General features: G+C 47.9%; 1 protein-coding gene and 1 pseudogene across 3 annotated transcripts in view; both read right to left on the reverse strand.

The window, feature by feature from the left end:
• Positions 1-27514, reverse strand: part of CTPS2 (CTP synthase 2) — an 848459-nt gene that overhangs the window by 645947 nt on the left and 174998 nt on the right. The gene's annotated exons all lie outside the window — the stretch shown is intronic.
• Positions 2390-2508, reverse strand: LOC135051921 (5S ribosomal RNA; annotated as a pseudogene).

Consider the following 27514-nt stretch of genomic DNA (forward strand, 5'->3'; position numbering starts at 1 on the left):
TCTTCACTGCGGTGCGAACGGGTCGGAAATGCGCATGCGTGGCGGACACTTTGCGCACGCGTGTCGTTGCCTGGTGACGATCGTCGCCGGGCAACGACGACGCCAGCGACAAATGTGATCGCAGCGACGATCGCAAGAAGATGGACAGGTGGGAGGCGTTCCGGGGCGGATACTCACCGTTTCCAGCCTTTTTCAGGGAGTGGTAAGAAAAACGCAGGTGTGTCCAGGCGAACGGAGGGTGGATGTCTGACGTCAAAGCCAGGACCTGCATCGCTGGATCCGTCTCACAGCGTAAGGAGTGTTTTGAGTGAAACTTTTTTTAGCATAGCAGGGCTGCACAAGCGTTCGCAGCCCTGCTATGCTAAAATACACTCCCCCATAGGCAGAGATTAGTTGATCGCACCAGCAGCAAAAAGTTGCTTCGTGTAATCAACTCGGAATGAGGCCCATTGTCCTGAACAAATTCCGATCTTCTGTCAAGCGGCTCAATGTTGGTAGTGTGGTATCCATAGTTGTTGTGATTGTATCAAGCCATCTCGCTGCTGGTCTTCCCCTTTTTGATTGCCTTCAACTTTTCCAAGCATAATGTCTTTCTCTAGAGATCCTTTTCATCGCATGATGTGTCCAAAGTAGGAAAGGCGCAGTCTTGTCATTTGTGCTTCTGGGGAGAGCTTCAATTTTATCTCATCCAATACGGATTGATTTGTTCTTCGGGCAGTCCATGGTATATCTAATATTTGTTTCCAGCACCATAATTCAAAAGCATCAATAATCTCCCTATCTTGCTTCTTGACTGCCCAGCTTTCACACCCATACGATGTTACTGGAAAAACCACAGATTGAACGCAATCGCATGATAGCAATGTGGTATCATCAGCATAACGGAGGTTATTGATAAGTCTTCCACCAATGTTTGCACCCCGCTTTTCCTCGTATAGCTCTGGATCTCTGATGCTTTGTTCTGCATACAGATTGAACAGATATGGTGAAAGGATGCAGCCTTGTCGTATATTTCTGCAGATTTTAAACCAATCTGTTTCTCCTTGATCTTTTCGGAGTAAAGCTTCTTGATCTATGTAGAGATTCTGTATGTAGATAATCAGATGTTCTGGTATGCACATATTTATTAATGTTTTCCAGAGCTTTTCATGATTGACACAGTCAAAGACCTTACTGTAAGTCAATGAAACACATGTAGATGTCTTTTTGATATTACTTTGTCTTTTCGAGCATTCACCTTACATCCGCTATGATGTCTCTTATGGCTCTTCCTTTTCTGAACCCTGCTTGTATTTTGGGCAATTCATGCTCCATATGCATTTGTAGTCTCCACTGGATGATCTTAAGCAGGACCTTGCTAGCATGTGGAATAATATGATTTATGGTCGTACCTTGTCAAATCCTTTTATTTGAGCACAGGATTCATTACACTGAGTATAGGTTGGATAGGGAGCGAGGCAGGCACCAAAGAGTTACTTTCTTTTTCCCAGCATGCCCCCGCCTTCTTGTCCCCTATATGCCGCCCCCAACCCAAGGCCTACCGGTTTTAGTTAGCAAGCCCCGAGCAGGAGCTGGAAAAAAGGAGACAGGAAAACCACATCACCCATAGAGAGACACTCACAAGATGATTAGCCACACACATATAGGAAAACGTTCCCACAAGACAGGTGCGTCTGGGAGGGCGTCCTGTGCCCCCTATGGACTCAAAGAAAAGGATTTAACAAGGAAAGACCATAAATCCTTTTTTTTTTTCTCGTCCACTATGGGGCACAGGATTCATCACACTGGGACGTCCCAAAGCTGTCCCCTCAAAGCCAGGAGTCTAACGCCTAAAAACCCGACAAAGGTCAGCAGAAGCCACAACGCTTCACTGCAAGCTGCACAACAGGGGACCCACCAGAAGCTGCCCCAAAGAACTCCAAGCTAAACCAGAAGGAGCAGAAACCCCGTAGGGGACATAATCTCCGCCCTTAATCAGCTCAGTGAATGGGCGATGAAGCAACCCGGCCCAAGCCTGTATAGAAGCTGGCCAGCCCCTTCTGTGGGAATCCGAACAGTGATAATTCAGAGGCCCGCCCATAGGCCTGCAGCCAACGAGGATACCACTGGAGTCACAACAGAAAGGCCCCAAAGCAAGAAGTCCAAGCCAGTGACAGGAAAAAGAAGGAGTCCTTCTGTGCCTGACACCCAGGGCCCTGCCCAATGAGCAGGAGATATCTGACCTGCCCCTCATGCTGTGCAGTTCTAGCCCCCTAAACTTACAGGGACTATACCCCCAGAGGAGTAGTCCATCACCAACCCACAGGAGGGGTACCGGTGCAGAAGCATCCTGGCTGGCCTAGCTGTGTCAAGCAGCTGCACAGAGGTAGACCAGCACGTACTGTGCAGAGACCTAAAGAATCTGGTATTCACAGGTGGTCTACCATCTAAGTACTAACCAGGCCCAACACTGCTTAACTTCCAAGATCAAATGATATTGGGCATGTACAGAGTGGTGTGGCTGTAGGTACTGTTTCCACAGCATTTCTCCCAAAACAATATGCACAGGGCCAGCACAGTGTGTCAGCCCCATAGCTGGGGGAAGCAGGGCTGGCAAGAGAAATCCTGGGCCTGGGTACAGTAATTCCACCTCCCCCCCTGCAGGGGGTGTGGCCACAACCTGTTATACCCCTACATCCTACAAAATCCCGGGTTTTTGCACATGAACGCGTGTCAACCCGGGGCTTTGATATGTCTGAAAGGCACCGACCCAGGAACATGTCGACAGCCCTGCAATTGACCTGGGTTTTTACAGGGTATTTCGTCCCGGGTAAACAACCCGGGTTAAGTGTGAATGGTGCGACCCGGGAATTTACTCCCAGGTCGCACCTAGATGCTTCTGATTTGCGTTTTTTTGCATGGAGGGGGCGTGCGCCAGCAGCTGCGGTCCGTGCTGCAATGTGTAGTAGAAGCAGCCGGCGCAGCCTAGCAACAGAGACATGGCCGTTGTGGTGAAGTCTGATGACTCGTGTGTGACATGTATGTGTGTGTGTATGAGTTTGGCATGTGTGTGTATATGACATGTATGTGTGTGTTTAAGTGACATGTGCATGTACAAGATGTGTGCATGTGTGTAAGACATGTATGTGTCACATGTGTGTGTTTATAACATGTGACATGAGAGTAGCCTGGTCTGCCCTGGTTTGTAGAATGCCAGGACAGACCAGGCTTATGTCTGAAAAGGGTCAACCTGGGAATTTCCCAGGTCTTAGATTTAGTGTGAAAGGGTGTCTCCAGCAAAAAATAGGATTTTAATCCTTTTCTCCTAGTCCGTAGAGGATGCTGGGGTCCACTTCAGTACCATGAGGTATAGACGGTTCCGCAGGAGCTATGGGCACTTTAAGACTTTTCAAGGGTGTGAACTGGCTCCTCCCTCTATGCCCCTCCTCCAGACCTCCGTATAGGAACTATGCCATGGGAGACGGACTTTTCGAGGAAAGGATTTACTTTCAATTTAATGGTGAGATTCATACCAGCTCACACCTCAACCATGCCGCACAACATGGCATTCAACATAACACACGCCAACGGGCATGAACAATTGCAGCACCATGCTAAAATAACCGTAACACAACATTAGTGTAACTACAAAATTAACAACTGCAGGTAAAGTACGCACTGGGTCGGGTGCCCAGCATCCTCTACGGACTAGGAGAAAAGGATTTACCGGTAGGTATTAAAATCCTATTTTCTCATACGTCCTAGAGGATGCTGGGGTCCACTTCAGTACCATGGGGCTATACAAAAGCTCCAGTACGGGCAGGAGAGTGCGGATGACCTTGCAGCACCGATTGACCAAACTTGAGGTCCTCAGCGGCCAAGGTGTCAAACTTGTAAAACTTAGCAAACGTGTTTGACCCTGACCAAGTAGCTGCTTGGCAAAGTTGTAAAGCCTAGACGCCCCGGGCAGCCGCCCAGGATGAGCCCACCTTTCTAGTAGAATGGGCATTTACCGACTTCGGTACCGGCAATCCTGCCGTGGAATGAGCGTGCTGAATCGTTCCTCTGATCCAGCGCGCAATAGTCTGCTAAGAAGCAGGACACCCAATCTTGTTGTGAGCATACAGGACAAACAGAGCTTCCATTTTCCTTATCCGAGCTGTTCTTGCGACATAAATCTTCAAAGCTCTAGCCACATCAAGAGACTTTGACTCAGTGAAAGTGTCAGTAGCTACTGGCACCACAATAGGTTGGTTTATGTGGAAAGACGAAACCACCTTTGGAAGAAACTGTTGACGAGTTCTTAACTCTGCCCTATCTTCATGGAAGATCAGGTACGGGCTCTTGTGAGACAAGGCATCCAACTCAGACACCCGCCTTGCGGATGCCAAGGCCAAAAGCATCACCACTTTCCAAATGAGAAACTTCAACTCTATTTCCTGTAGAGGTTCAAACCAACTCGATTGAAGGAACTGCAACACCACATTAAGGTCCCATGGTGCCACAGGAGGCACAAATGGAGGCTGGATGTGCAGAACCCCTTTCACGAACGTCTGAATTTCTGGAAGGGAGGCCAAGTGTTTTTGAAAGAAAACTGATAAGGCCGAAATCTGGACCTTGATTGAACCGAGTCTAAGGCCGGCATCCACACCAGCCTGCAGAAAATGGAGAAAACGTCCTAACTCAAACTCTTCCGTAGGAGCCTTCTTGGATTCACACCAAGACACATATTTTCTCCAAATACGGTGCTAATGTTTAGAGTCGTTACTCCTTTCCTGGCCTGAAAAAGAGTGGGGATGACTTCATTGGGAATACCCTTTCGGGCTAGGATCCGGTGCTCAACATCCATGCCGACAAACGTAGCCGCGGTAAGTCTTGATACACGCACGGCTCCTGCTGTAGCAGGTCCTCGCGAGGAAGAGGCCGAGGATCTTCTATGAGCAACTCCTGAAGATCTGGATACCAAGCCCTCCTTGGCCAGTCTGGGGCAATGAGGATCGCTCAAACCCTTGTTCTATGTATGATTTTGAGAACTTTTGGTATCAGTGGAAGTGGAGGGAAGACATATACCGCCCGAAACACTCACTGGGTAACCAGTGCATCCACTGCCAATGCTTGAGGGTCTCTCGACCTGGAACAATATCTCTGGAGCTTCTTGTTGAGACGAGATGCCATCATGTCTATTTGAGGAACTCCCCAAAGACTTGTCACTTCTGCGAAGACTTCTTGGTGGAGGCCCCACTCTCCTGGATGGAGATCGTGTCTGCTGAGGAAGTCTGCTTCCCAGTTGTCCACTCCCGGAATGAAAATTGCTGACAGAGCTCTTACATGTCTTTCTGCCCAGCGGAGGATTTTTGACACCTCTGCCTTTGCTGCTCTGCTTTTCATTCCGCCTTGATGGTTTATGTACGCGACAGCTGTTACATTGTCCGACTGGATCTGCACGGGTTGATCTTGAAGATGTACCGCTTGTAGAAGGCCGTTGTAAATGGCTCTCAATTCCAGAACGTTTATGTGAAGGCAGGTTTCCTGACTTGACCATTTTCCTTGGAAGCTTTCCCCCTGTGTGACTGCTCCCCAGCCTCGGAGACTTGCATCCGTGGTTACCAGGACCCAATCCTGAATCCTGAACCTGTGTCCCTCTAATAGGTGAGAACTGTGTAGCCACCACAGGAGCAAAATCCTGGCTTTGGAGGACAAGATTATCTTCCGGTGCATGTGTAGGTGGGATCCGGACCACTTGTCCAACAGGTCCCACTGGAATAGTCTGGCATGGAATCGGCCAAACTGTATGGCCTCGTAGGCCGCTACCATCTTCCCCAACAAACAAATGCATTGATGGATCGACACTCTTGTTGGTTTCAAAATTAGTTTGACCATACTCTGGATTTCTAGAGCTTTTTCTACTGGAAGAAAAACCCTCTGTACTTCTGTGTCCAGTATCATCCCCAAAAAGGACAATCTCGTCGTCGGTTCTAACTGCGACTTTGGAAAGTTCATGATCCAACCGTGTTGTTGGAGCACTGACAGGGAGAGTGCAATGTTCTGCACCAATCGTTCCCTGGATCTTGCTTTTATCAGGAGATCGTCCAGGTAAGGAATTATATTGACTCCTTGTTGTCAAAGGAGGACCATCATCTCTGCCATCACCTTGGTGAATACCCTCGGTGCCATGCAGAGTCCGAACGGCAACGTCTGGAACTGGTAATGGCAATCCTGTACTGCGAATCTCAGATAAGCTTGGTGAGGAGGATAAATGGGAACATGTAAGTAAGAATCTTTTATGTCTACTGACACCATGAAGTCCCCTTCCTCCAGACTGGAAATCACTGCCCTCAGAGATTCCATCTTGAACTTGAACCTTTTCAAGTAGAGATTTTCAGGTTTAAAATTGGTCTGACCGAGCCGTCCGGCTTCGGAACTACGAAGAGGCTTGAATAAAAACCTTCTCCTTGCTGTGACAAGGGTATAAGGACAATGACTTGATCCTGACATAATTTTTGAATTGCAGCTGTTACGACTTCTCTTTCTGGAAGAGAAGCTGGCAAGGTCGATTTGAAAAATCGGCATGGGGGGACGTCTTGAAACTCCAGTTTGTATCCGTGGGACACTATTTGTAAGACCCATGGGTCCAGGCCAGATTGAAGCCAGATCTGACTGAAAAGTTTCAGACGTGCTCCCACCCGAGCGGACTCTCACAAGGGAGCCCCAGCGTCATGCCACAGATTTGGCAGAAGCAGGGGTTAATTTCTGCTCCTGCGATCCTAGAGACGCTGCGTATTTTTTCCCTTTTCCCCTTCCTCTACCTGCATTGAAGGGGGAACCTTTGGCCTTTTTGTATTTGTTGGTCCGAAAGGACTGCATCTGAGAGTGATGCGTCTTTTTCGCCGGTGCAGGAGCATAAGGCAAGAATGTTGACTTACCTGCGGTAGCCGCAGAGCTAATGCATCCAGCCCATCTCCATACAAGGCCTCACCTTTATACGGGAGAGCCTCCATATTTCTTTTGGAATCTGCATCAGCATTCCACTGGCGAATCCATAACGCCCTCCGAGCCAATACTGCCATGGTAGCGGCTTTTGAACCCAAGAGTCCAATATCTTTCATGCCTTCTAGCATGTATGCAGCAACGTCTTTGATATGACCTAACGTTAGGAGTATCTCGTCTCTATCTATAGTGTCAATTTCCGATGACAGGTTATCTGACCATTTTTCGATAGCCCTACTCACCCAAGCAATGGTGGGCCTGAGCAATGTACCATTGGCCACATAAAATAGGATTTTGATAACCTACCGGTAAATCCTTTTCTCCTAGTCCGTAGAGGATGCTGGGTACGACATCAAGACCATGGGGTATAGACGGGATCTGCAGGAGACATAGACACTCCAAAGACTTTTCATTGGGTGTGAACTGGCTCCTCCCACTATGCCCCTCCTCCAGACCTCAGTTGTAGGAACTGTGCCCAGGGAGACTGACATTTCGAGGAAAGGAATTACTTAACTAGTGGTGAGATATCTACCAACTCACACCCTCAACCATGCCGCACACATGGCAGTCAACATAACACACGCCAACAGGCATGAACTAATTGCAGCAACATGCTGAAACCAAGATAACACAACTTGTGTAACTGTATTAACTAAACTGCAGGTAAAGTACGCACTGGGACGGGCGCACAGCATCCTCTACGGACTAGGAGAAAAGGATTTACAGGTAGGTTATCAAAATCCTATTTTCTCATACGTCCTAGAAGATGCTGGGTACAACATCAAGACCATGGGGTCTTTACCAAAGCTCCAGTACGGGCGGGAGAGTGCGGATAACCCTGCAGCACCGATTGACCAAACTTTAGGTCCTCATCGGCCAAGGTGTCAAACTTGTAAAACTTAGCAAATGTGTTTGACCCTGACCAAGTAGCTGCTCGGCAAAGTTGTAATGCAGAGACCCCCAGGGCAGCCGCCCAGGATGAGCCCACCTTCCTAGTGGAGTGGGCCTTTACCGACATCGGCAGCGGCAATCCAGCCAAAGTATGAGCTTGCTGAATCGTATTTCTAATCCAACGTGCAATAGTCTGCTTGGAAGCAGGACAGCCAATCTTCTTGTGATCATACAGGACAAACAGAGCCTCTGTTTTCCGTATACGAGCTGTTCTAGCAACATAGATTTCCAAAGCTCTAACCACATCTAGAGACTTTGAATCAGTGAATGTGTCAGTAACTACTGGCACCACAATAGGTAGGTTTATGTGAAAAGCAGAAACCACCTTTGGAAGAAAATGTTGGCGAGTTCGCAACTCTGGCCTATCTTCATGGAAAATCAGGTAAGGGCTCTTGTGAGACAAGGCCGCCAATTCCGACACCCACATTGTGGATGCCAATGCCAAAAGCATCACCACTTTCCAAGTGAGAAACTTCAACTCTATCTTTTGTAGAGGCTCAAACCAATCCGATTGAAGGAACTGCAATACCACGGTCCCATGATGCCACTGGAGGCACGAATGGAGGCTGGATGTGCAGAACTCCTTTCACGAAGGTCTGAACCTCTGGAAGAGAGGCCAATTGTTTTTGGAAGAACACTGACAAGGCCGAAATCTGGACCTTGATTGATCCCAATCGTAGGCCTGTCTCCACACCATCCTGCAAAAAATGGAGAAAACGTCCTAAGTGAAACTCTTCCGTAGGAGCTTTCTTGGATTCACACCAACACATATATTTTCTCCAAATACGGTGGTAATGTTTTGACGTTACTCCCTTTCTGGTCTGAATAAAGGTGGGGATGACCTCCGTAGGAATACCCTTCCTGGCTAGGATAAGGCGCTCAACAGCCATGCCATCAAACGTAGCCGCGGTAAGTCTTGGTACACACACGGCCCCTGCTGTAGCAGGTCCTCCCGAGGAGGAAGAGGCCGAGGATCTCCTATGAGAAACTGCTGAAGATCTGGGTACCAAGCCCTTCTTGGCCAGTCTGGGGCAATGAAGATTGCTCGAACCCTTGTCTTTCTTATGATCCTGAGTACTTTTGGGATCAGCGGAAGTGGAGGGAAAACATACACTGACGGAAACACCCACTGGGTCACCAGTGCATCCACTGCTACTGCTTGAGGGTCTCTCGACTTGGAACAGTATCTCTGAAGCTTCTTGTTGAGACGAGACGCCATCATGTCTATTTGAGGAACTCCCCAAAGACTTGTCACCTCTGCGAAGACTTCTTGGTGGAGGCCCCACTCTCCTGGATGGAGATCGTGTCTGCTGAGGAAGTCTGCTTCCCAGTTGTCTACTCCTGGAATGAATATTGCCGACAGAGCTTGTAGATGTTTTTCTGCCCAGCTGAGGATTTTTGTTGCCTCTGCCAGTGCCGCTCTGCTTTTCGTTCCACCCTGCCTGTTTATGTATGCGACTGCTGTTACATTGTCCGCCTGGATCTGCACGGGATGGTCTTGAAGAAGATGTACCGCTTGTTGAAGGCCGTTGTAAATGGCTCTTAGCTCCAGAACGTTTATGTGAAGGCAGGCTTCCTGTTGTGACCAACGTCCCTGGAAGTTTTCTCCCTGAGAGACTGCTCCCCAGCCTCGGAGACTTGCATCCGTGGTTACTAGGACCCAGTCCTGAATTCCGAACCTGCGTCCCTCTAGCAGGTGAGAGCTGTGCAACCACCACAGGAGCGAAATCCTGGTTTTTGACGACAGGATTATCTTTCTGTGCATGTGTAGGTGTGACCCCGACCACTTGTCCAACAGGTCCCACTGGAATACTCTGGCATGGAACCTGCCAAACTGTATGGCCTCGTAAGCCGCCACCATCTTCCCCAACAACCGAATGCACTGATGGAACGACACACTTGATGGTTTCAATATCTGTTTTACCATTTTCTGGATTTCCAGAGCCTTTTCCACCGGAAGAAATACTCTCTGAACTTCTGTGTCCAGAATCATCCCGAGGAAAGACAACCTTGTCGTCGGTTCCAACTGTGACTTTGGGTAATTTATGATCCACCCGTGTTGTTGGAGTATTGACAGGGAGAGGGATATGTTTTGTAATAACTGCTCCCTGGATCTCGCCTTTATCAGGAGGTCGTCCAGATAAGGGATTATATTGACTCCTTTCTGACGAAGGAGGACCATCATCTCCGCCATCACCTTGGTGAATACCCTCGGCACCGTGGAGAGACCGAAAGGTAACGTCTGGAATTGGTATGGCAATCCTGTATCGCGAATCTCAGATAAGCCTGGTGAGGAGGATAAATGGGAACATGCAGGTAAGCATCCTTTATGTCCACCGACACTAAGTAGTCCCCCTCCTCCAGACTGGCAATCACCGCCCAAAGTGATTCCATCTTGAACTTGAACCTTTTTAGGAAGAAATTCAGATCTTTTAGATTTAGGATCGGTCTGACCGAGCCGTCCGGCTTCGGAACAACAAAGAGGCTTGAATAAAAACCCCGCCCTTGTGTGACAACGGTACCAGGACTATAACTTGGTCTTGACATAATTTTTGGATTGCCGCTGTTACTGCTTCTCTCTCTGACGGAGAAGCTGGCAAGGTCGATTTGAAAACTCGGCATGGGGGAACGTCTTGAAACTCTACTTGTATCCCTGGGATACTATTTGCAACACCCAGGGATCCAGGCCAGACAGAATCCAATCCTGGCTGAAGAGTTTGAGACGTGCCCCCACCCGAGCGGCCTCACGCAAGGGAGTTCCAGCATCATGCTGGGGATTTGGCAGAAGTAGGGGTAGACTTCTGCTCTTGGGAACCTGGAGCCGGTGTGGGCTTCTTTCCCCTTCCCCTACCTGCAAAGAAGGGGGAACCTCTCGCCTTTTTGTATTTTTTGGGCCGAAAGGACTGCATTTGCGGGTGATAGGTCTATTTTGCCGGTGCAGGCGCAGAGGGCAAAAATGTTGACTTACCTGCGGTAGCCGCCGAGACTAACGCATCCAGGCCATCGCCAAATAAGGCCTCATCTTTATATGGGAGAGCCTCCATGTTTCTTTTGGAATCTGCATCCGCGTTCCACTGGCGAATCCATAACGCCCGCCTAGCCGATACTGCCATGGTAGCGGCTTGTGAACTCAAGAGTCCAATGTCCTTCATTGCTTCCAGCATGTAGGCGGCGGCGTCCTTGATATTCCCTAACTTAAGGAGTATCTCATCTTTATCAATCGTGTCAATTTCTGATGACACGCTTTCTGACCATTTTTCAATAGCGAGACTCACCCATGCGCAGGCAATAGTGGGCCTGAGCAGTGTACCATTGGTAACATAAATGGATTTCAATGTAATTTCCATTTTGCGGTCTGACGGCTCTTTAAGAGAAGCCGTGCCAGGAGCAGGGGGTGACTCCCATTTTTTCCTGTCTTCAACCGGGAAAGGATAAGCTATGTGAATCCTTTTGGGAATACGAAATTTTTTATCAGGATTCACCCACATCCCTTCAAACAGAGCATTTAGTTCGTGTGAAGGAGGGAACGTGACTTTGGATTTCTTTTCCTTACATAAATAAGCTTTCTCCTGAGGTACAGGAGTGCTTTCTGTAACCTCCAACACATCCCTTATAGCCACAATCATATATTGTATATTTTCTGCCAATTTATGATCTATCTCTCTGGATTCACTATTGTCGACACAAGAATCAGAATCCGTGTCGGTATCAGTGTTTACAACATTTGCAAATGGTCTCTTATGTGACCCAGAGAGGCCGCCCGCATAAGGAATAACAGCATCCTGAAAAATCACATCTTCCACAGATTTTCTCCAGCATGCAGCCATAGATTCAGACTTATCTAATCTACGGTTAATCAGATGCATACTGTCACGTAGCTCTTTCACCCATGCAGGCTCTTGGTGTGCCGGTAGCGCCACCACATTACAACTCTGTGTCCCTAAAATGGCTTCCTCCAGGGAGGAACTCCCTGCCTCAGACATGCCTCACACGTGTACACCACACTCACAGACACACTGGGACTTATTTTGGGGACAGACCCACAGTAAAATCTGTCAGAGGAACACAGGATAGGAGCAGCCAGTTCACAAACCCAGCGCCAGTATTGCCTGTGAACACAGTATGTCCACAGCCCAAAAGCGCTTTTAAATAGTAATATACACTATCAAATGCACCACAATCGCAATGGTGCTGAGTAGTGTGCTGGCTGCCTGAGGAAGAAACTCCGCCCCTCAGTATCCATGACAATGGGGGTAATTCTGAGTTGATCACAGCAGGATTTTTGTTCGCAGTTGGGCAAAAACATGGCCCTCATTCCGAGTTGTTCGCTCGCTAGCCGCTTTTCGCAGCAGTGCATACGCTAAGCCGCTGCCCTCTGGGAGTGAATCTTAGCTTAGCAGAATTGCGAACGAAGTATTCGCAATATAGCGAAAAGATTTTTCTTTGCAGTTTCTGAGTAGCTCGAGACTTACTCTTCCAGTGCGATCAGTTCAGTGCTTGTCGTTCCTGGTTTGACGTCACAAACACACCCAGCGTTCGCCCAGACACTCCCCCGTTTCTCCAGCCACTCCCGCGTTTTTCCCAGAAACGGCAGCGTTTTTTCACACACTCCCATAAAACGGCCAGTTTCCGCCCAGAAACACCCACTTCCTGTCAATCACACTACGATCAGCAGAACGAAGAAAAAACCTCGTAATGCCGTGAGTAAAATACCAAACTTCTTAGCAAATTTACTTGGCACAGCCGCAGTGCGAACATTGCGCATGCGCAGTTAGCGGAAAATCGCACCGATGCGAAGGAAAATAACGAGCAAACAACTCGGAATGAGGGCCCATGTGCACTTCAGGAGAGGCAGATATAACATGTGCAGAGAGAGTTAGATTTGGGTGGGTTATTTTGTTTCTATGCAGGGTAAATACTGGCTGCTTTATTTTTACACTGCAATTTAGATTGCAGATTGAACACACCACACCCAAATCTAACTCTCTCTGCACATGTTATATCTGCCTCCCCTGCAGTGCACATGGTTTTGCCCAACTGCTAACAAAAATCCTGCTGCGATCAACTCAGAATTACCTCCAATATTTATACTAGCGGGGGTAGGGCTGTGCCAGCGGCATTTTATGCCCCTTTTAGCCAGTTTGAGGTATTTTTCTTGCTGCCCAGGGCGCCCCCCCCCCCCTGCACCCTGCAGTGCCTGTGTGTGTGGGCAGCAATGGCGCGCTGCGCTCCCGCCAGCCGCGCCGCACCTCAGCCGTCACTTACTTGATTGAAGATCATTCTTCTCATACTCACCTGTCTTCTGGCTCTGTGAGGGGGGTGACGGCGTGCTGTGGGAGTGAGCATCTAGACACGGCTAGCGTTCAGTTCCCTTCAGGAGCTAATAGTGTCCTGTCAGCCAGAAACAGAGCCATGAAACTCTGAGGAAGTTGGTTCTGCTTCTGCCCCCTCAGTCCCATGAAGCAGGGAGTCTGATGCCAGCAGATCTCCCTGAAAATAAAAAACCTAACATAAGTCTTTTCAGAGAAACTCAGTAGAGCTCCTCAGAGTGCATCCAGTCGACCTGGGCACATTTCTAAAACTGAGGTCTGGAGGAGGGGCATAGAGGGAGGAGCCAGTTCACACCCAAAGAAAAGTCTTTGGAGTGCCCATGTCTCCTGCGGATCCCGTCTATACCCCATGGTCTTGATGTCGTACCCAGCATCCTCTAGGACGTATGAGAAATAGATTTTAACGTAGTCTCCAACTTGCGGTCTGCCGGCTCCTTCAGTGAAGCCGTCCCAGGTGCAGGGAGAATCACCTTTTTAGTTACCTTGACAGGGCACTGTCTAACACGGGGGGTGACTCCCACCTTTTCCTGTCCTCTGCCGGGAAAGGATAAGCAACCTGAATCCTTTCGGGAATCTGAAATTTATTTTCAGGGTTTACCAAAACTCCCTCAAACAAGGTATTTAGCTCATGAGAAGAAGGGAAAGTTACATTAATTTTCCTTTCTTTATAAAAATAAGCCTTCAACTGAGGTACAGGACGGGCTTCCGTAACTTCCAAAACTTCCTTTATAGCAACAATCATGTATTGAATGCTTTTTGCCAATTTAGGATCTATCCCCCTGGAATCACTATCGTCGACACAGGAATCAGAGTCCGTGTCGGTATCAGTATGTACTATTTGTGCAAATGGTCTCTTATGTGACCCAGAGGGGTCGCCTATGGATGAAAAAGCAGGACTATGAAAAATCACATCTTCCACTGATTTTCTCCAGCTTTCTGCATGAGACTCAGACTTATCCAATCTCTTACTGATATGATTCACATTATCACGTAATTCTTTCACCCATTCAGGCTCGTGGTGTGCCGGCAGCGCTACCACATTACAGCTCTGTGACCCTAAAATGGCTCCCTTAGGGGAAGAGCTCCCTGCCTCAGACATGCCACACACGTGCACAACCACACCACAGACACTCCGGGACTTATAGGGGACAGACCCACAGTAAAATCTGTCAGATGTACACAGATAGGATTTGCCAGTTCACAACCCAGCGCCAGTAACACAATGGCCCTCATTCCGAGCTGTTCGCTCGCAAGCTGCTTTTAGCAGCTTTGCACACGCTAAGCCGCTGCCTACTGGGAGTGAATCTTAGCATAGTAAAATTGCGAACGAAAGATAAGCAGAATTGCGAATAGACACTTCTTAGCAGTTTCTGAGTAGCTCCACACTTACTCGGCAACTGCGATAAGTTCAGTCAGTTTCGTTCCTGGTTTGACGTCACAAACACTCCCAGCGTTCGCCCAGACACTCCCCCGTTTCTTCAGACACTCCCGCGTTTTTCCCAGAAATGGCAGCGTTTTTTCACACACACACCCATAAAACGGCCAGTTTCCGCCCAGAAACACCCACTTCCTGTCAATCACATTACGATCACCAGAACGAAGAAAAAACCTTGTAATGCCGTGAGTAAAATTCCTAACTGCATAGCAAATTTACTTGGCGCAGTCGCAGTGCGAACATTGCGCATGCGCAATTAGCGGAAAATCGCTGCGATGCGAAGAAAATTACTGAGCGATCAACTCGGAATGACCACCAATGTCTGTGAACACAAAATGCCCGCTAACATGCAGCGCTTTTATAATGTTAATCACACAATGATATAGCTCCAAATTCACTGTGGCCCCCCGTTTTGCACCCTGATACTTGTTCAGCAGTGGAGGAGGACCAGCGTTCTTCTCTGCAGCCTGGAAGGAGAGAAAATGGCGCTGAGCAGTGTGCTGGCTGACTGAGGAGGAAGCTCCACCCCCTCAATGGCGCATTTCTCCACAGCTTTTATGAGGTAATTTTTTATACTGGCGGGGGTAGGACTGTGCCTCAGCAACTTATGCCCCTTATTTATGTCAGTTTCAATAGGTTTCATGCTGCCCAGGCTGCCCCCCTGTGCCCTGCACCCTGCAGTGCCTGTGTATGTGTGGGCATCATGGCGCGCTGCGCCCCCGCCAGCAGCGCGGTACCTTTAGCCATCACTTTGATTGAAGATCCTTTCTTCTAACACTCACCTGTCTTCTGACTTCTGGCTCTGCAAGGGGGGTGACGGCGTGCTGTGGGAGTGAGCACATAGCCGCAGCTAGCATTCAGTACCCTTCAGGAGCTAATGGTGTCCTGTCGGCCAGAAGCAGAGCCATAAAACTAATCAGGAAGTTGGTTCCTACTTCTGCCCCCTCAGTCCCACGAAGCAGGGAGACTGTTGCCAGCAGTTTCCCTGAAAATAAAAAAACTAACATAAGTCTTTTCAGAGAAACTCGGTAGACCTCCCCTGGAGTGCATCCAGTCTGCCTGGGCACATTTTCTAAACTGAGGTCTGGAGGAGGGGCATAGAGGGAGGAGCCAGTTCACACCCTTGAAAAGTCTTAAACTGCCCATGGCTACTGCGGAACCGTCTATACCCCATGGTACTGAAGTGGACCCCAGCATCCTCTAGGACGTATGAGAAAAACAGGATTTTTCAGAGGTTAAAAATACGGGACTGAGCAGGGAAATTCCCGGGTCGTATGTCTGAAAGAAGGTATAAGTTGCATGGCTGCACCACTTTGGGGGCATGTCTAGCACACAAGAAGTACCCACTCACAGGAGCATGACATACCTCCCAGCAGTTGGGACAAAAGTGTTCACTATTAGGATGGTGGGACAGTCACTTAAAAGCTGCATTGGTTGCAGAGCACATTCCCTAGAACGGGTTCACTACGATATGCCGGCGGTCGGGCTCCCGGCGACCAGCATACCGGCGCCGGGAGCCCGACCGCCGGCTTACCGACAGTGTGGCAAGCGCAAATGAGCCCCTTCCAAGCTCGCTGCGCTCGCCGCGCTACGGGCACGGTGGCGCGCTACTCGCGCCACACTATTTTATTCTCCCTCCAGGGGGGTCGTGGACCCCCACGAGGGAGAATAAGTGTCGGTATGCCAGCTGTCGGGCTCCCGGCGCCGGTATGCTGGTCGCCGGGAGCCTGACCGCCGGCATACTGAAGACCACCCCCCTAGAACACCTTCATTTTGTGAAAGTGGATCCTCCATTGTAATTTTGGGATAAAGGATGCGCTACAGCGTGTAAGTGCAATCACTGTGTACACACACACACACATACTGTATATATAAACCCACACACACACGAATAAACTGAAATGTTGACTTGCACATTAGTGGTCATAACCAGAACATATTTATTACATTAGTAAGTCCAGAGAGTGCCACAATATTTCTGCTTATATTACCTATCATCCGACTAAGGGCACCTGGTCATTTGTGCAGTATTTTGGACAGAAGCGCCAGCCAGAGAAAGAGATAGATAGACAGACAGACACACACACATACATACATATATAGATAGATATTACACACGCATGCAGGGCAGTAGAAAGTCTGGCTGGGCCCTGGTACTTTTCAGGGGCCGTGGACTATTCACAGGAGGCGTGGCCATGCACCCTTTTAAAAAATACAGAAAAAAATAAGATTTTACTTACCGATAAATCTATTTCTCATAGTCCGTAGTGGATGCTGGGACTCCGTCAGGACCATGGGGAATAGCGGCTCCGCAGGAGACAGGGCACAAAATTTAAAAGTTTGACCACTAGGTGGTGTGTACTGGCTCCTCCCCCTATGACCCTCCTCCAAGCCTCAGTTAGGATACTGTGCCCGGACGAGCGTACACAATAAGGAAGGATTTTGAATCCCGGGTAAGACTCATACCAGCCACACCAATCACACTGTACAACCTGTGATCTGAACCCAGTTAACAGTATGACAAACGTAGGAGCCTCTGAACAGACGGCTCACAACAATAACAACCCGATTTTTTTGTAACAATAACTATGTACAAGTATTGCAGACAATCCGCACTTGGGATGGGCGCCCAGCATCCACTACGGACTATGAGAAATAGATTTATCGGTAAGTAAAATCTTATTTTCTCTGACGTCCTAGTGGATGCTGGGACTCCGTCAGGACCATGGGGATTATACCAAAGCTCCCAAACGGGCGGGAGAGTGCGGATGACTCTGCAGCACCGAATGAGAGAACTCCAGGTCCTCCTTAGCCAGGGTATCAAATTTGTAGAATTTTACAAACGTGTTCTCCCCTGACCACGTAGCTGCTCGGCAGAGTTGTAATGCCGAGACCCCTCGGGCAGCCGCCCAAGATGAGCCCACTTTCCTTGTGGAATGGGCCTTGACAGATTTAGGCTGTGGCAGGCCTGCCACAGAATGTGCAAGTTGAATTGTGCTACAAATCCAACGAGCAATCGTCTGCTTAGAAGCAGGAGCACCCAGCTTGTTGGGTGCATACAGTATAAACAGCGAGTCAGATTTTCTGACTCCAGCCGTCCTTGAAATATATATTTTCAATGCTCTGACAACGTCCAGCAACTTGGAATCCTCCAAATCGCTAGTAGCCGCAGGCACCACAATAGGCTGGTTCAGGTGAAACGCTGAAACCACCTTAGGCAGAAAGTGAGGACGCGTCCGCAGTTCTGCCCTGTCCGAATGGAAAATCAGATATGGGCTTTTATACGATAAAGCCGCCAATTCTGACACTCTCCTGGCTGAAGCCAGGGCCAGTAGCATGGTTACTTTCCATGTAAGATATTTCAAATCCACCGATTTGAGTGGCTCAAACCAATGGGATTTGAGAAAATCCAAAACTACATTAAGATCCCACGGTGCCACTGGGGGCACAACCGGGGGCTGTATATGTAGTACTCCTTTTACAAAAGTCTGGACTTCAGGAACTGAAGCCAATTCTTTCTGGAAGAAAATCGACAGGGCCGAAATTTGAACCTTAATGGACCCTAATTTGAGGCCCATAGACAATCCTGTTTGCAGGAAATGTAGGAATCGACCCAGTTGAAATTCCTCCGTCGGGGCCTTCCTGGCCTCACACCACGCAACATATTTTCTCCAAATGCGGTGATAATGTTGTGCAGTCACCTCCTTCCTGGCTTTTACCAGGGTAGGGATGACCTCTTCCGGAATGCCTTTTTCCCTTAGGATTCGGCGTTCAACCGCCATGCCGTCAAACGCAGCCGCGGTAAGTCTTGGAATAGACACGGTCCCTGCTGAAGCAGGTCCCGTCTTAGAGGTAGAGGCCACGGATCTTCCGTGAGCATCTCCTGAAGTTCCGGGTACCAAGTTCTTCTTGGCCAATCCGGAGCCACGAGTATCGTTCTTACTCCCCTTTGCCGTATAATTCTCAGTACTTTTGGTATGAGAGGCAGAGGAGGAAACACATACACTGACTGGTACACCCATGGTGTTACCAGAGCGTCTACAGCTATTGCCTGAGGGTCTCTTGACCTGGCGCAATACCTGTCCAGTTTTTTGTTGAGACGGGACGCCATCATGTCCACCATTGGTCTTTCCCAATGGACCACAATCATGTGGAAGACTTCTGGATGAAGTCCCCACTCTCCCGGGTGCAGATCGTGTCTGCTGAGGAAGTCTGCTTCCCAGTTGTCCACTCCCGGGATGAACACAGCTGACAGTGCTAACACATGATTTTCTGCCCAGCGGAGAATCCTTGCAGCTTCTGCCATTGCCCTCCTGCTTCTTGTGTCGCCCTGTCTGTTTACGTGGGCGACTGCCGTGATGTTGTCCGACTGAATCAACACCGGCTGACCCTGAAGCAGAGGTTTTGCCAGGCTTAGAGCATTGTAGATTGCTCTTAGCTCCAGTATATTTATGTGAAGAGACGTCTCCAGGCTTGACCACACGCCCTGGAAGTTTCTTCCCTGTGTGACCGCTCCCCAGCCTCTCAGGCTGGCATCCGTGGTCACTAGGACCCAGTTCTGTATGCCGAATCTGCGGCCCTCTAACAGATGAGCACTCTGCAACCACCATAGCAGAGACACTCTTGTCCTTGTGGACAATTTTATCCGCTGATGCATCTGCAGATGCGATCCGGACCATTTGTCCAGCAGATCCCACTGAAAAGTTCATGCATGGAATCTGCCGAATGGAATCGCTTCGTAAGAAGCTACCATTTTTCCCAGGACTCTTGTGCATTGATGCACAGATACTTTTCCTGGTTTTAGGAGGTTCCTGACTAGATCGGATAGCTCCCTGGCTTTCTCCTCCGGAAGAAATACCTTTTTCTGAACAGTGTCCAGAATCATCCCTAGGAACAACAGACGTGTCGTCGGGATCAGTTGGGATTTTGGAAAATTCAGAATCCACCCGTGTTGTTGGAGCACTACTTGGGTTAGTGCTACTCCGACCTCCAGCTGTTCTCTGGATCTTGCCCTTATCAGGAGATCGTCCAAGTAAGGGATAATTAAGACGCCTTCTCTTCGAAGAAGGATCATCATTTCGGCCATTACCTTGGTAAAGACCCGGGGTGCCGTGGACAATCCAAACGGCAGCGTCTGATGCTGGGAGGTGACCTGGGGTAAAAAGGTGGATTTTCCGGCCGTTGCCGTGGCCACCAGATCCGATAGACCGACCCCAAATAATTCCTCCCCCTTATACGGCAATACTTCCATATGTCGTTTGGAATCCGCATCACCTGACCACTGGCGCGTCCATAAACTTCTTCTGGCAGATATGGACATCGCACTTACTCTTGATGCCAGAGTGCAAATATCTCTCTGTGCATCTCGCATATAAAGAAATGCATCCTTTAACTGCTCTATAGTCAGTAAAATACTGTCCCTATCCAGGGTATCAATATTTTCAGACAGTGACTCCGACCAAGCCACGCCAGCACTGCACATCCAGGCTGAGGCGATTGCTGGTCTCAGTATAACACCCGTATGTGTGTATATACTTTTTAATGTATTCTCCAGCCTCCTATCAGCTGGATCCTTGAGGGCGGCCGTATCAGGAGACGGTAACGCCACTTGCTTTGATAAGCGTGTGAGCGCCTTATCCACCCTAGGAGGTGTTTCCCAGCGCGCCCTAACCTCTGGCGGGAAACCTCTGGCGGGAAAGGGTATAATGCCAATAACTTCTTTGAAATTAGCAGTTTTCTATCTGGGGTAACCCACGCTTCATCACACACTTCATTCAGTTCCTCTGATTCAGGAAAAACTATCGGTAGTTTTTTCACACCCCACATAATACCCCTTTTTGTGGTACTTGCAGTATCAGAGATATGCAAAGCCTCCTTCATTGCCGTGATCATATAACGTGTGGCCCTACTGGAAAATACGTTTGTTTCTTCACCGTCGACACTGGATTCAGTGTCAGTGTCTGGGTCTGTGTCGACCGACTGAGGTAAAGGGCGTTTTACAGCCCCTGACGGTGTCTGAGACGCCTGGACAGGTACTAACTGGTTTGCCGGCTGTCTCATGTCGTCAACCAACTTTTGTAGCGTGCTGACACTATCCCGTAATTCCATAAACAAAGCCATCCATTCTGGTGTCGACTCCCTAGGGGGTGACATCACCATTACAGGCAATTGCTCCGCCTCCACGCCAACATCGTCCTCATACATGTCGACACACACGTACCGATACACAGCAGACACACAGGGAATGCTCTGATAGAAGACAGGACCCCACTAGCCCTTTGGGGAGACAGAGGGAGAGTTTGCCAGCACACACCCAAGCGCTATAAATATATATAGGGACAACCTTAATAAGTGTGTTCCCTTTATAGCAGCTCAAATATTATAAATATCGCCAATAAGTGCCCCCCCTCTCTGTTTTTACCCTGTTTCTGTAGTGCAGTGCAGGGGAGAGTCCTGGGAGCCTTCCTCGCAGCGGAGCTGGGCAGGAAAATGGCGCTGTGTGCTGAGGAGAATAGGCCCCGCCCCCTTTTCGGCGGGCTTCTTCTCCCGTTTTTTTTGGAACCTGGCAGGGGTTAAATACATCCATACAGCCCCAGGGGCTATAAGTGATATATTTTAGCCAGAATAGGTATATTACATTGCTGCCTAGGGCGCCCCCCCCAGCGCCCTGCACCCTCAGTGACCGCTGGTGTGAAGTGTGCGGAGAGCAATGGCGCACAGCTGCAGTGCTGTGCGCTACCTCATGAAGACTGAGACGTCTTCTGCCGCCGGTTTCTGGACCTCTTCTCTATTCGGCATCTGCAAGGGGGCCGGCGGCGCGGCTCCGGTGACCCATCCAGGCTGTACCTGTGATCGTCCCTCTGGAGCTAGTGTCCAGTGGCCTAAGAAGCAAATCCATCCTGCACGCAGGTGAGTTCACTTCTTCTCCCCTAAGTCCCTCGTTGCAGTGAGCCTGTTGCCAGCAGGACTCACTGAAAATAAAAAACCTAACAAACTTTTTCTAAGCAGCTCTTTAGGAGAGCCACCTAGATTGCACCCTGCTCGGACGGGCACAAAAACCTAACTGAGGCTTGGAGGAGGGTCATAGGGGGAGGAGCCAGTACACACCACCTAGTGGTCAAACTTTTAAATTTTGTGCCCTGTCTCCTGCGGAGCCGCTATTCCCCATGGTCCTGACGGAGTCCCAGCATCCACTAGGACGTCAGAGAAAATGGTATTTTAAGTGCCACCATGGCCACACTCCAGCCCAGCAGTGTGTGCTGGGCTTAAGAGCTGTATTCAATTCAAGTCTGATTTCCCGGCTTGACGAATAAACGGCAATTTAAGATTGAATCCAGATTCAACCTATTCAATCAAAGTGCCGTTTATCCAACAAGTCAGAAAATCCGACTTTTCGGAAAGCACGTGCTGCCGATCCACGTTTTTTGTCGGATTCATGGCCAAATCCAACAGGTTTTAGCCTTGTTTCCGACAATGTCAATCGGACTTTAAAAAAAGTCGGATTAGCATTGTCGGATTTGGCCGCTAATTGAATATTGAGATGTCGGATCCGACATCAATTGAATACACCCCTTAGGAGAAAAGCTGTAGCTGCTGCTGCCAGTCAAGGAGGATGAAGCCCGGGGCCCACACTGGGCCCTCACTGGGCCCCTTCATCAGACCTGGGCCCGGGTAATTTGTACCCTCTCGCCCCCTCTCTCGGTACCACTGGGGAGGAGGGGGGGGGGAGGAGACAGGTGATTAATTAACTGTGCTGTCAGAGTCGAAAAATATCATGATTCACCATTGCCTTGTACTAACCCCAATGCACGTGCCCGCTACTCGTGCACCGACTCCCCCGTGCGTACGCATCCCCTCAGGTTGCGTAGGGGACGCTCCGGCGTCACCTGCGCTCTGGGATGTGTATTTACGGCGGTGTTTGTGTGCGACTAGCGAGCGACTCGATCGCTACATATTTAACCAATATAATGTGTTTTGTAGGTAATATTCCCTTTTATAATATCTGTAAATATGTTTAGTGTAACTGGTTCATGGACAAGGGAATTCCTCTTTGCATGATCCGAAGGGTCAGACAGGGTCTGAGCGGTGGTGTTTAGTACCTAACCGAAGAGTATTTTATTAGAAACATTCCGGTGTTGGTTAGGAAGAGATCGTCGCTCCAGCGTTTAGTTATATGTAAAAGTAGTTTATGGACTTTAAAAGTATTTGCTGTTTTATTACACATGTGGTGGGAGTCCTGAGGATTCCTCCCACTTGAGCAGTTTGAAATAGTCACAGCCCACCTGTTCAAATCCACCTATGACCTTTTGTTACAGTGCAGAGAGGCATTCCTGTGTCCAATGAACAATAAGAGTGTAGGGCCCTTTGTAGTGTACTGTATGTTGTGCATATAAGGCAGCCAGCCTGGGCCATCTCTCTCACTTCTCTCCACAAAGTTTTCATCATTGATTAACTGAGAGCTGGATTTCCAGATAGCGCAGGCGATTCATTCCCACGTGTGTAAGTTTCTCTGTGACCAGCTTATTCTCTGTCTGTATTTGCCATACTCTCTCTCTCTCTCACTGTTATTGTTTAGGATTAAGACGCTATTGTATATTTATGTCTAGTATTCTGTTTAGGTGTTTTATGTTAGTGCTGTAGTGTATAAGCTGTTAACTGTATTTTTCCTTTTTACATAGCTAAATCTCGTTAGTAAAGGTGTTGGTACCTCAGCAAGGTGTCTGTGTTTCTCTAGCTAGTACAAAGGGTTTCTGAGTATCTCAATCACTCAAACAGCTTGCTTAAATATCCAGGTTAACCAGTGGTATATCATTACAGTATCTCAATACTAAGACTTACAGTATAATCATACTCTGTGTTTAAGGTTTAAAAGGTTATTATCTGTGTGTACGCTCGCTGTGTGTATTCCGTACACTCAGCGCAGCGTGTGTACGTAACTTGCGTACCACGTGCGAGGTCTTTGTACGCAAATAGCGTACGGAGTGCGTAGCACGTACACGTGGTTTAGCGGCCATTACGGCTTGAAGGTATTAGTAAATAGCTTGTGTTAAAAGGTAGAAAACTGACTATCAATTGGGGGCAAGTCCGGTCCACCTCATATCCGCAGTCAGGCGAAAACGCGCAGACTTTATCGATCAGCAAAGGGCGGAAGGTGGTATCTTGTAGTGCTGATCAGATGAGCGTTTGCGTCTGATTCTCTTGGTTTGTAGGGATGTTGGTGGAATCCGAAGAAGGTAAGAACATTAAGCTATTGTCTTTTTAAATCTGGTTTTAATTTCTATTGTGGTGCCAACTGCACACGCAGATTGGATTGCTTGTCTGTTTAAATAGGTTTAAAAGTATTTTTAATCGCTCTGCATAGCTTGATAGTTTTATTTTTAACCCAGGCTTAAAATAACTTCAGGGGCTTGTATGATGATTTTCTTTGTGACAAAAGAAGCCGCATGGTCTGTCCTCCATTTTGTGTAACCCTCATGGATGTGGAAGGGGGAGGAGCAGCGGCCATTTTGGGAATAATCAGCCATCCATTGTCAAAAAGAAATCACCATTTATGAGTTTCCAATGCATTTATTTAATCCATATCATAATTAATTATAAATAGTTTAGATAGAGTTTAATGTAAGTTAATAGTAAAATTAATATTTGATTTAGGAAATACACAAATAAAACAAAGTTGTTGGTTTTCTTTTTTTTTTTCCTTTCTCCCTTCAAGAGTCTGTTTAACTCTGCTACTTGTGAGATGGGCCATTGAGATGCAAATTAACCTGTGTAACTGGTGATACTTCTCAACTGGTTTTTTTTTTTCTCCCAGCAGTGAAAGAAATCGCCTTCACAGATAGTTAAAAGCACATTCATATGCAAATTAGAAGCACTGAATAAGGTCTCATAGATGTAATAGTGATTAGTACATATATGTAATATTATATGTGTGTGTTTACATTAATGTAGGTTATTAGATTAATTTAGAATTGCATTTTCATCTGTGTATTTTCACATATCTCACTTTCCTGTTTGCCATTTATCATTGATAACGTGCTGAGAAAGATTTGTTGCTATTGGTAGTTAAAAGTAAAATTAATACGTAAGGGAGTAATTTGTAAAACACGCACACGGCTTTGCCTAAGATACAAGGGAGATCTGTGTGGTGCTCGGTAAATGATTACAGTTAAATATCATTTGCATTGATAGAAACGTGTTACTTGTGTTACTGTGGACGTGTCTGGCCTGTGTACACGTGTCCCTAACAAAGGGCGGGACAAGCGTACGCGACGCAAGGGTCGACACACGTAGCGTATATTACGCAACGAAGCGTATGGGTACGCCCACTTAATACAAATCACACGATAGTATTGTTTTAGTAGGCGATACGGAGGCAACGCGATAATAGCGCAAGTTAATCTCAGTGTCCAAAATTTAAAATCCTTCTCTAGTTGCAACTCCTCTGGGACTAGCCTGTGATACTGCATGAAAGGAATTTTCTGTACAGAAAAGAAAGTAAAGAGTATATGAGGTGAAAGAGTGTGTATGTATATATAAATATATATATAAGTTTCTCATTTTTGTTGGAACCCCCGGAAGTCGAGTTCTCGTGAGGTACATCCGTGAAAGTGACAGCGCGGTTGCTTGGGAGGCATCCCTTGTTAAATATTGAAATAAGAGCATTAGAGTATAGCAGATTAGGAGGTCTACTGTAGACATAGACCAGGAGGTCACGGACCAGGAGGTCCAGAGAGACAGACCAGGAGGTCTAGGTACAGCAGACTAGGAAGTCCGCTATAGATAGAGTCAAGAAGCACAACCCCAGGAGGGTTGGTGCGGTACCCATATAGGCCATTACGCTCTGGCTGAAGGAATTCGCAGCCGAAATTATCGATTCCGTTAGTCGTTCCGCACATAAGATTAGTTGCTTATGTGCAGTACGATTGTACCGCATGTAATTGTGTGCATTCGTTTGTAACTTGACCCAGTACCGTTTGCGTACGCTAGAGGGGTCATAAACGCTATTTGTACATTCTAACGTGATTTGTGTAATTTTTTTTTATTTTAAGGGAGGTTTGCTGGTCACTCAGAAATTCTCCAGCAACTGATATTTACTGGGAAGGGTAAGTGCTCTCTGGATCACACCCACATGTTCCAGTAAATAGAGGTTCAGGTCGCAGGGGCCCTGGGTTGAGTACGCCAGCGCTAAGGCAGTGTGTGGGCGTATTGGTCGACGTGGGCGAGTGTGTGAAGGTACTCGGTAAACTTTCACCGTCGGCCTACCCCGGACATCTTGGTTTTTGTAAGGGTTCGCTGCAGACCCTGATTTGAAGGTCAGAGGTAGTGAAAGCAACACCTACAAAGATGGGGGCCAGTTGTTCAGGTAGGGGGCGATCAACCCTGGTTCAGGTTTAGTAAACCGGCCCATAAGGTCGGCAAGGTATAACGTGTGATAAAGACCAGGAGGTCCGAGATGAATCACACACAAAGGTTTTCAATGAATGGGAAAGAATGACTGTGCATGACGGGGAAAAGTTCCCACGGGTAGGCAGTTTTAGTCCCGAGGTGTTACAAAATCTAAGGAGAAGGATATGTCTAATTAAGTCCGCGAAGAGGCGGATCCGACATTATGATTGTTTACAGTTATGGCAACGGGAAAGTGAAATACAAGGAGGATTAGCTCACACAGCTGACTCCCACTTTGGTAAGAAAAATATGGCAACAAGAGAGAAAGTGGTTACAGAGAATGGCACACTGGTATATGATAATTGTGCACTTAGCAACTGTATTATTGATGATAAGAATAATTGTAACAAATATAATAATGATAGAAGGAAAACTGATAAATGTACAAATTCTAACCCGTGCAAGTTGCACCCCATGGTAAACTTCCCTCAGGATTACAAGCAAGAAAGTGAGCCCAGCACGATGTCGGCACCTTTTCCAGCAGCCATCATACAAGACATCCAGGTGGACGCGACCCAATCGGTAAAGGCAGTAGTCAAACCCCCTAACGGAGGGTCAGGTGAGGTCGTGTCCACAGGTAAGTACGGTGTTATATATCACGCACAAACAAATGTATCTCATATTGTAGAGCCAACACAAGATGATGTGGTTGAATTTAATCCTGTCAGGGTGATCACAGTCCCCAATGGGAAGACTGACGCTCAGGGAATCATTCCCGCCAGGGACAGTGCAATGCGCCGTCCCTGGTCCCAGACAGAATTAAGAGCAATTATGTCTGAATTCCCTGATCCTAGGAAAGATCTAGTTGCATGTCAGAGGTTTATTAAAGAACTAGGAAACTCCGCCGAACCCACCAACAAAGGTTGGCGGACAGTGCTGAGGGCATGTTTGCCCTCCAGTGTTGACCCTGCAAAATTTATTACTGATTGTAAATTAGACACAGAAGTACCTCGTACGGAGGAACACAATCAGGAATGTATTAAGCAGATCAACCGACAGTTAGGAGTATATTTCCCATCTGTTGTCGAGTGGAACAAAATCTTCTCCATAAGACAAAGAGAGGGGAAAAGTACTTCTAATTATTTCAATCGAGCACTGCAAGTAATGGCTAGAGACACTGGGATCACGGACATTGGAGAAAATGCACAGCATAGAGAGATAGCGGTCAATGTATTAATGGATGGTTTACAGGAAGTGTTGAGAACAAGGGTACAAACCTCTCTACCTAACTGGAGAGGTATCTCGGTGGCGGTTTTGAGAGAGTCTGCTATTAACCATGAATGGAACATCAAAAGACACCTGGAGTCACAGGGCAGTAAGCAAATGACAATCAGTAGACAAGCCCTGACAACGAAGCCACACCAGCTTAAGCCCCAAACCCCTGTGA

Source organism: Pseudophryne corroboree, chromosome 2 (assembly GCF_028390025.1).
Source record: "Pseudophryne corroboree isolate aPseCor3 chromosome 2, aPseCor3.hap2, whole genome shotgun sequence".
Taxonomy (NCBI): domain Eukaryota; kingdom Metazoa; phylum Chordata; class Amphibia; order Anura; family Myobatrachidae; genus Pseudophryne; species Pseudophryne corroboree.